Source organism: Tachyglossus aculeatus, chromosome 2 (genome assembly GCF_015852505.1).
Source record: "Tachyglossus aculeatus isolate mTacAcu1 chromosome 2, mTacAcu1.pri, whole genome shotgun sequence".
Taxonomy (NCBI): Eukaryota; Metazoa; Chordata; class Mammalia; order Monotremata; family Tachyglossidae; genus Tachyglossus; species Tachyglossus aculeatus.
In genome coordinates, this window is record NC_052067.1 from 53,052,988 (window position 1) to 53,062,102 (window position 9,115).

The window sequence follows — 9,115 nt, forward strand, 5'->3', positions numbered from 1 at the left end:
CTTCTTATTTAGACTGTGAGTGCCCTGTACGGGAGAGGGACTGTGCCTGGCCTGATTAGACTGTTCCCAGCTCTGCCACTTGTCACCTGTGTGACTTTGGGCAAGTTACTTAAGTTCTCTGTGCCTCAGTTACCTCATCTGTTAAATGGGGATTGAGACTGTGAGCCCCACGTGGGACAGCCTGTTTACCTTCTATCTACCCCAGGGCTTTGAATAGTGCTTGGCACATATTAAATGCTTGTGTCCAATCTGATTAATTGCATCCACCTCAGCGTTTAGTACAATGCCCCGCATCCAGTAAACACTTACCAAACATGTGGTATTTAGTTCCTGTTCCTGGCAAAAAAGGCTTATTCAGAGTTAAAAAGTGAGATCAAAGGAGCTGAAATTAATTTAGGGAAAAGGTCCGGGACAAAATGCCGAGGCTTTAGAGAGGTACTGAGAGCAGCCGCCGCAGAAATATATGGAGTTTATGAATCAAACCTTCCCAGGTCCCGGGTGCCATATGGGGCTTCTGTGGGAATCAAGACCGAAGCTGTGCAAACCCAATTTCACCTGTTAATTGGGTGTTAACAATGAACAAATTTGCTTTTTCCTTGGAGCAACTAGGCTTTTGCCTTGTTCCCCTTCCCCACGGCCTCCTGAAGGGCCCCGAGCCAACTTTCTCCAACTTCTTCCCTCTCCTGCTCTTTCAACACCCGCTTCTGCCAACCCCCTTGGCAGGGTGAGGGAAAAGAAGCCCATACAGTGGTGGGGGATAGGGCAAGGGAGTGTGAAATGTGGCCAGAGAGGCGGGAAGGGGCAGCCTTAATCATGATGGCATTTTTTAAGCATTTACTATGTGCAAAGCACTGTTCTAAGTGCTGGTGAGGTTACAAGGTGATCAGGTTGTCCCACGGGGGGCTCACAGTCTTCATCCTTATTTTAAAGATGAGGTAACTGAGGCACAGAGAAGTGAAGTGACTTGTCCAAAGTCACACAGCTCACAATTGGCGGAGCCGGGATTTGAACCCATGACCTCTGACTCCAAAGCCCGCGCTCTTTCCACTGAGCCACGCTGCTTCTCTAATAGCAATGGATAATAGCCTTAATAGCAACGGAGATGTTTATTAAGCACTTACTATGTACTGAACACTGGGATTGATACCAGAAAATCAGGGTAGACACAGCCCCCATCCCAGTGGGGGTCCTTGGACTAAGAGGAAGGGGAAGCGGGGATTCAATCCCCCATTTTACAAATGAGAAAACTGAGGCCCAAAGAAGTTAGGTGACTTGCCCCAGGTAACCCAGCAGACAAGCGGTGAAGCCAGACCTAAAACCAGAGTCTTCTGAGCACGGGCCTGAGAGTCAGAAGGTCATGGGTTCTAATCTCAGCTCCTCTACTTGTCTGCTGTGTGAACCCGGGCAAGTCACTTCACTTTTCTGGGCCTCAGTTACCTCATCTGTAAAATGGGGATTGAGACTGGAAACCCCCTGTGGGACAGGGACTGTGTCCAAACTAATTTGCTTCTACCCACCCCAGCGCTTACGTGGCTCAGTGGAAGAGTACGGGCTTGGGAGTCGGAGGTCATGGGTTCTAATCCCAGCTCCTCCACTTATCAGCTGTGTGACTTTGGGCAAGTCACTTAACTTCTCTGGGCCTCAGTTACCTCATCTGTAAAATGGGGATTAAGATTGTGAGCCCCACGTGGGACAACCTGATTACCTTGTATCTCCTCCAGTGCTTAGAACAGTGCTTGGCACATAGTAAGAGCTTAACAAATACCCAAATTATTATTATTAGTACAGTGGCTGGCATATACTAAGTGCTTAGCAGTACCACAATTATTATTAGTAGTAGTATTAGTATTATTAGTATTAGTATTATTCTGGCTTCCAGGGCTGTGCTTCTTCTACTAGACCTCAGTGCTTCCCCAAACAATCATCATAATAATAGTAATTATTATTATTATGGTACTTGTTAAGGGCTTACTTTGTGCCAAGAGCTGTCCTTAGTGCTGGGGTAGGTACAAGTTAATTAGGTTGGACACAGTCCCTTTTCCACATGGGGCTCACAGTCTTACCCCCATTTTACATATGAGGTAACCGAGAAGCGAAGTGACTCATCCAAGGTCACGCAGCAGACATGTGGCGGAGCTGGGATTCAAACCCAGGTCCTGCGGGCATGTGCTGTATCCACTGAGCCACCCTGCTTCTCAAATAAATTCATTCATTCAATCGTATTTATCGAGCGCCTACTGTGTGCAGAGCACTGTGCTAAGCACTTGGGAAGTACAAGTCGGCAATGTATAGAGATGGTCCCTGCCCAACAACAGGCTCACAGTCTAGAAGTGGGGGGGGCAGGCAACAAAACAGAACACGTAGACAGGTGTCAAAACCGTCACAATAAATAGAGTAAATATGTACAAGTAAAAATAGAGTAATAAATATGTACAGATATATACAAGTGCTGTGGGGAGGGGAAGAAGGTAGGGCTGGGGGGCAATGGGGAGAAGGAGAGGAAAAAGGGGGCTCAGCAACTAGGCAGGATTCATTTAGGGTTTTTTTGGCATGTGGGGTGGCATCTACCTCCCACCCACGAGCACTTCCAACTTGGGAAGTATCCATTCATGTATTTCATACCCATGGCGAAGCCTCTGGCTTCCAGCCTCATGGGCATTCAGCAGGATGGGACACTCACCATTCCCACTACTCTTCCACACTCGGGACAGAGGAACCCTGCAGCTGTCTGCTGCAAATCTTGATCCTTCCTTTCACCCTCAAAGGCCTCTACTCCAGCGTGAGATTATCCTTGAGGGGTTAGGTTCCAGTCCTCAGGGAGAATGTACTGACAAAGAGAAACTGAAATTTTCATTTCAGCCTTTGCTTTATTATGTAATTGAATTGCAGTGAACACTCTGTGAAGGTTGAGCCGACGGGATTTAGTGATAGACTGAATACGCGGGTAGAATGAGAGAGAGAAATCAAGGATAATGCCATGGTTTGGGGCCTGTGAGACGGGAAGGATGGTGTTGCCATCTACAGTGATGGGAAAGTCATGGGGAGGATAGGGTTTGAAAGAGACTGAGAATGAGAGGCCAGAGAGATAGGAGGAGAACCAGGAGAGGACAGTGCCAGTGAAGCCGAGGTTGGATTATGTTCCCAGGAGAAGGAGACGGTAAGAAGTGTCGAAGGCAGTTCAAAAGTGGAGGAGGATTAGGATGGAGTAGAGGTCATTGGATTGGCAAGAAGGAGATCATTTGTGACCTTTGAGAAGGAAGTTTCTGTGGCGTGAAGGGGATGGAAGCCAGATTGGAGAGGGTCAAGGAGAGAACTGGAAGAAAAAGATTTGAGACAGAGGGTGTAGACAACTGACCCGAGAAGTTTGGAGAGGAATGGTAGGAGGGAGATGAGGCAATAACTGGAGGGAGCCGTGAAGTCAAGGTAAGGGTTTTTTTAGGCTGGGGGAGACATGGGAATGTTTGAAAGCAGTGGCAAAGAAGCCACTGGAGAGCAAACAGTTGAAGACGGCAGTCAGGGAGGGAAGAAGGGAGGGGGCAAGTCCTTGATAAGGTGTGAAGGGATGGGACTGGATCTTCAGGTGGAGGTGGTGGATTTTGAGAAAAGGCAGGAGATCTCCTCTAGAGATGCTGCTGGGAAAGATGGGAGAATTGAAGAAGGGGCAGGGGAAGGGGAGGGCCTGGAGAGGACAATGGGAGATTTCAGAGACATCACGCCTAATAGTTTCAATTTTCTCAATGAAGGTGGATGGCCAGCCGTTTAGGGGCACGGAATGGGGGAGGCAGGGAGACGGGGACTTGAGGCGGGAGTTGAACATCTGGAACAGCTGGTGAGGGCGATGGGTATGGGTGTCAGTAAAGATGGAGAAATAATTTTGCTGGGCAGAGGAGGGAGTAGAGTTAAAGCACGCAAGGATGAACTCAAGTAGGACAAGGTCAGCGTGATATCTGAATTTCTGGCAGCAGCACTCTGTGGCTGTAGCACAGGAGCAAAGGAAGAGGACGGTGGAGATGATTGAGGGCTGAGGGTTAGTGGTATGAGATCCATGGCCTTTAATGCTCACCTTCTCACTTTACCTCCACCTCATCTATCTCGCTGCCAACCTCTCGCCCTCGTCCTCCCTCTTCATATCTGACAGACAACCACTCTCCCCCACTTCAAAGCCTTATTGAAGGCACATCTCCTCCAAGAGGCCTTCCCTGACTAACCCCCCCTTTCCTCTTCTCCCACTCCCTTCTGCATCGCCCTGATTTGCTCCCTTTATTCATCCTCCTCCCAGACTCACAGCATTTGTGTCCATATCTGTCAATTATTTATTGATATTAATGCCTCTCTCCCCCTCTAGACTGCAAGTTCAGGCAGAGAATGTGTCTGTTGTATTGCTATATTGTACTCACCCAAGCACTTATTACAGTGCTCTGCATACTGTAAGCGCTAAAAAGTATGATTGATTGATGAAGGGATAAGGGAGCGAGAGAGTTGAGTTTAGTAGAAGGAGGGTGTTGAGGGCTTCAAATTGGTCATCAAGGGAAGGTAGTTTGGGGATGGGCTTGAGAAAATTGGATGGGGACAAAAGATTGGAAGTCTCTGTGGGGGAACAGGACAGATTTGCCAGGAGGAGGTGTGTGGGAGAGAAGGTAGGCGAGAGGTCGGGGTCAGACAGAGGGATTTCAGAGTTGGAGAGGGTTCATTCATTCATTCAATTGTATTTATTGAGCGCTTACTGTGTGCAGAGCACTATACTAAGTGCTTGGGAAGTACAAGTCGGCAACATATAGAGAGGGTTGAGTTTGCACAGTGTCTAGAGATGATGAGATCAAGTGCGTGTCCAATTTGGGAGGGCTGGGGGTGGAGCCGGAGGTCAGCGCTTAAAACAGTGCTTTGCACATAGTAAGCGCTTAACAAATGCCACCATTATTATTATTATTATTATTATTATTATTATTATTGAGGAGTCATAGAAAGCATGTAGTGGAAAGACTGTCAGGAGCATCTAGGTGGATATGGAAGTCCCCAAGGATCAATGTAGGGATAATAATAATAACGATGGCATTTATTAAGCGCTTACTATGTACAGAGCACTGTTCTAAGCGCTGGAGAGGTTACAAGGTGATCAGGTTGTCCCACGGGGAGCTCCCAGTCTTCATCCCCATTTCATTCATTCAATTGTACTTACTGAGCGCTGACTGTGTGCAGAGCACTGTCCTAAGCACTTGGGAAGTACAAGTCAGCAACATATAGAGACGGTCCCTACCCCACAGCGGGCTCGGGGTCTGGAAGATTAATAATAATATTAGCATTTGTTCATTAATAATAATAATAATGGCATTTATTAAGTGCTTACTATATGCAAAGCACTGGAATGTGAGAAGCAGTATGGCCTAATGGATACCGCCCAGGCCTGAGAGGCAGAAGGACCTGGGTTCTAATCCCAGCTCCACCACTAGTCTGGCTGTGAGACCTTGGGTAAGTCACTTAACTTCTCTGTGCCTCAGGTACCTCAGCTGTAAAATGGGGATTGAGACTGTGAGCCTACATGGTACATGGACTCTGTCGAAAATGATTATACTGAACCAACCCCAGGGCTAGTATAGTGCCTGGTTCTTCACAGATACCATAAAAAAAAATGTATATGTCCCACTTCACACTCCCACAGCACTTATGTGGGGCAGGTACTGTATCCAATCTGCTTATCTTGTACCTATCCCAGCACTTAATACAGTGCTTGGCACACAGTAAGTGCTTAACAAATGTTATTATCATCATTATCATTTTATTTTTATTACTGTGTACACGGATCTTCATTCTCGAGTATTTCCCCGCCATGTAATTTTTGTTTGTCTCCTTCACTAGACCGTAGTAATAACAATAATAATGATGGCATTGATTAAGCACTTACTATGTGCAAAGCACTGTTCTAAGCGCTGGGGAGGTTACAAGGTGGTCAGGTTGTCCCACTTGGGGCTCACAGTCTTAATCCCCATTTTCCAGATGAGGTAACTGAGGCACAGAGAAGTGAAGTGACTTGCCCAAAGTCACACAGCTGACAACTGGTGGAGCTGGGATTTGAACCCATGACCTCTGACTCCAAAGCCCATGCTCTTTCCACTGAGCCATGCTGCTTCTCCTTAAGGGCAAGAATCATGTCGACTAACTCTTGTGAACTCTCCAAAGTGTTTAGTACAGTGCTCTGCACATGGAAATGCTCAATAAATCCCCCTGACATGGATTTATTGATAGCCAGTATATTTAGGAGTTTGACATAAGCTGATTATTTATTGCTTAGATGTTTAAGACCGGCTCTATGAACTGTCCCAAATGTATCTGTCATTTTATTGCTAATAATAATAAGGTTATTTGTTAAGTGCCTGCTATGTGCCAGGCACAGTACTGGGGTAGATAGAAGGTAAGCAGGTTGGACACAGCCCGTGTCCTACATTCCCAAGGCTCACATTCTTCATTCCCATTTTACAGATGAGGCAACTGAGGCACAGATAAGTAAGTGACTTGCCCAAGGTCACCCAGCAGACAAGCGGCGGTGTCAGGATTAGAACCCAGTTTCTTCTGTCCCAGGCCTGTGCTCTATCCACTAAGCCATGCTGCTTCTCATCCCGAAACAAGAAGATAGCTCGAGGTAAGAGAATAGATAGAACTCATTTCTGCGGTCTATTTGTCCTTAGAAGGAGAATTTGATTAATTGTACTGTGGTGTCATCAACAGAAGAAGCACGGCCTGGTGGAAAAACCTCGGTGCCTGGGAGTCGGAAGGATCTGGGTTCTAGTCTCGGCTCTGCCCCTTATCTGTTGTGTGACCCTGGGCAAGCCACTTGACCTCTCTGTGCATCTGTCTCCTCATCTGTAAAATGGGGATTAAGACCGTGAGCCTCACATGGGGCAGAGACTGTGTCCAATCTGATTAGCTTGTATCTACGCATAGTAAGCACTTAACAAATACCATAGAAAATACAGAGAGGCGAAACAATACTGGGCCACATGATGAAGACGTTTTTTAACTTTTCAGATCGGTCAAGATCATCATCATCATCAGTCGTATTTATTGAGCGCTTACTGTGTGCAGAGCACTGTACTAAGCGCTTGGGAAGTACAAATTGGCAACATATAGAGACAGTCCCTACCCAACAGTGGGCTCACAGTCTAAAAGGGGGAGATGATTAATTTGTTGATGTTTGCAAGGTATTATGAATACAGAACACACCATAAGGATGAACGATAAATGCTCCTGTAGGAACCTCACTGAAGAACAATTTTTACTTTGGATATAAAGATGGCTCTAAATTAGCTGGTAATGGTTCCCTCCTCTCTACCATCTGGCCATGTTTTTTCACATACAGAAAGTTGTTAGCAAGTATTACTCTAAAATTGGCACTGCTAAAGTTGAGTGCTCAGTAGAACTTTCTTTTTCAACCCTGAGAATGATGGGTGATCCTTTTTTAAAAAATTGGGGACAAAAATATGATTCAGATTTTGCAGCTTCAACCATGAAGCCTTTATTATGATAATTATTGTGGCTGAGAGCCTTGACTTGCAAGGTATCACTTTTTATTTGGTGTATTCTGTCCCGCTGTAGTCTGTTTTAGTGCCTTATTGTTTCAAAACTCCTTATGGGCTTGTGGATCTGTTGGCCAGCCCCATCCCCCTTCTTATAGTCTTAGACTGTGAGTGCCTTGAAGTCCCAGTGAATACTTTCTAGACTCCTTGAGGGCAGGAATCTTGTCAATGAACACCCCTATCAATCAATCAATCAATCATATTTATTGAGCGCTTACTGTGTGCAGAGCACTGCACTAAGCGCTTGGGAAGTACAAGTTGGCAACAACCCCTACTCTTTCGAGCCCTTCCTGCAGCCCTCTGCATTAAGTGCTCAGTAAGTGCTCCTAACTGATTGATAAGATGTTAGGTTTTTGTGCCTCTACCTCATCCAAACCAATCCTTAACAGACAGTGCTCCCAAAACGCAGCCCTACTGAAGGCACACCTCCTCCAAGAGGCCTTCCCACATTAAGCCCCACTTTTCTTCAGCTCCCACTCCCTTCCACGTGACCCCAAGTTGCCTTTGCTCTTCCCCCCGCCCCACATCGCTTATGTATATATGTATAAACTTATAATTCTATTTCTCTATATTGATGCCTGTTTATTTGTTTTGATAGCTGTCTCCCCCTCCCAGCACCTCCAGACTGTGAGCCCGTGGTGGGCAGTTAGCGTCTCTCTTCATTGTTGTACTGTACTTTCCAAACGCTTAGTACAGTGCTCTGCCCATAGTAAGCATTCAATAAGTATGTTTGAATGAATGAAGGAAACGACCCCAGATTTATCACCCATGCCCCACCTGAACTCTCCTTTCAACCAAGCATTTAAAATTGGGGAAACTAGGTTATTATATCTGGCTCCCGGCTCTTGGTCTGCATATTCTCACTGTAGCTTCTCTTTCTCATCTTTCTGCGGGACAGCAAGGCCAAACTCAAGACAGGGTGAGTGTCTTCAACACATCTTCAGTGTGCGTGGTATTTAATAATAATAGTAATAATTCTGGTATTTGTTAAGTGCTTACTATGTGCTAGGCACTGTCCTAAACACTGGTGAAGGATACGAGCAAATCGGGTTGGACACAGTCCCTGAAGGGGAAGCAGCATGGCGTAGAGGATAGACCGCGGGGCTGGATTCTAATCCTGGCTCCGCCACTTGTCTGCTGTGTGGCATTGGGCAAGTCCCTTCGCTTCTCTGTGCCTCAGTTACCTCTTCTGTAAAATGAGGATTGAGACCGTGAGCCCCATGTGAGACAGGGACTGTGTCCGATCCGATTTGCTTGTATCCACCCCTCGGCTTAGTACAGTACCTGGTACACTGTAAGCACTTAACAAGTACCACGATTATTATCAGTATGGGGCTCCCCGTCTCAACCCCCATTTTACAGATGAGGTAACCGAGGCACAGAGCAGTTCAGTGACTCGCCCAAGGTCACGAGCAGACAAGGGGCAGAGCTGGAATTAGAACCCATGACCTTCTGGCTTCTCCCCAGTTCCTGCACCAGGTAAGGGTCTCCCCCTGTTCTTCCCTCTCAAGGCCTATTCAGGTGGGCTTTGCTCCATCCTCTTTGTC